Below are 1,571 nucleotides of genomic sequence, written 5' to 3' on the forward strand. Positions count from 1 at the left end.
AAGATGACAATTATCTCATTAATGAAGAAAGCAACGGTTTTCCACGCGAACAATCTGGCGACCACAGTGGGAGCCGTCGATCTCGCTGCCGAGATCGGAGCGTCGCAGCCGCGGATCTCGATCCCGGTCGTGGAGGAGGTTGAATACGAGTTCGACCAGCAGAAGTTCGAGGAGTACTTGTCGTCCTCGTCCGGATCAACCTCCCCCCGCAAGTCCAAGAAGCTCTCCTCCAGGAGAAAAGCTCGTTGGGTAATTTTCCCTGCGAACAATCTGGCGACCACAGTGGGAGCCACCGATCTCGCTGCCGAGATCGTCACGTCGCAGCCGCGGATCTCAATCCCGGTCGTGGAGGAGGTTGAATACGAGTTCGACCAGCAGAAGTTCGAGGAGTACTTGTCGTCCTCGTCCGGATCAACCTCCCCCCGCAAGTCCAAGAAGCTCTCCTCCAGGAGAAAAGCTCGTTGGTTTGAAGAAGTTCAGAACGCCAACGAAGCTCTCAACCCGGCTGACGCCAAAGTTGCGTCGGGTGAAGTTCCACCGACCTCCAACGAGGTCAAACCTATTCCAGCTGATGCCTCTACTATTCAGGGCGTTGTGACTCTCTCAAAGAGAGCCCGCCAGAGGCGACGTCAACGCCTTGCGCGGCAACTCGCTAAGGCGATGGAGTCTATAGACGGAGTCCGCTACAACGCGGTCACAAACGCCGCGCATTGCTTGCACAAGCAAAAATCCTTGTGCAGAAGACCGAGGAATTGAAGAAAGAAAGAGTGGCCAAGAAGCCGCCATCAACCCGCCAAGTGTGGAGGCCGAAGCAGCCTCCAACCAAAGTTCAACCCCCGGCGAAACAACCCATATCGCCGATAATTCCAGCAACTACTCCGGGAGATCACGCAGAATCATCCCGAAAGAAGAAACCAGTTTTGGAGCGTCTCGGTCCACTTCCCGATGAGCGAGTCAAGGCTCCAGTTCAAGAGCGTTTGGGCCCGATAAAGAAGCCCCGAATGACGTAACAGGCTGAAGGTCGCCGTTACCCTCAACATGACAAAGAGACCAGGGCAGCTACGCGCACCAACTTGCGCATTGAAGTCCAGGAGCCCGCCGAGAACTCACGCCCAAAAAGGCATGTTACGAGGTGCTTGACTTTCGAAAACCCTAAGAAAGCAATTCCCCCTCAGAAGGAAACGTTATCGTCTGATGACGATAGCGTTATACCTGATAAGTCGTGCCAACACACGATAGATTACTCTGATCGTCAAGCAGACGAGTTGTACTATCATGCTGGGGGTACGAATAAAACCAGGAAAAGGAGTCCCCGAGAACAGGAAACTCAGTGCCCCTGTTCCAAACTCATTCGGGCAGTATTGTCTGAATGCAGCTGCATCAAGGCGGTCCCTGAAAGAGTTTCGGTGTTTGAAAGGCTCAGTACTAAAACGCCGAAAGCAAGGCCTAGGCGTTTCCGAGGAAGAAGAACGGTGGTTGAAGATGGAGAATTTCCGAGTGTCACCACCAACATGACCAGCAGAGGGACATCGGCGCGAGATAATCTCGAGTCAATTCTGAAAGCATCCCGG

Source organism: Asparagus officinalis, chromosome 7 (assembly GCF_001876935.1).
Source record: "Asparagus officinalis chromosome 7, Aspof.V1, whole genome shotgun sequence".
NCBI lineage: Eukaryota > Viridiplantae > Streptophyta > Magnoliopsida > Asparagales > Asparagaceae > Asparagus > Asparagus officinalis.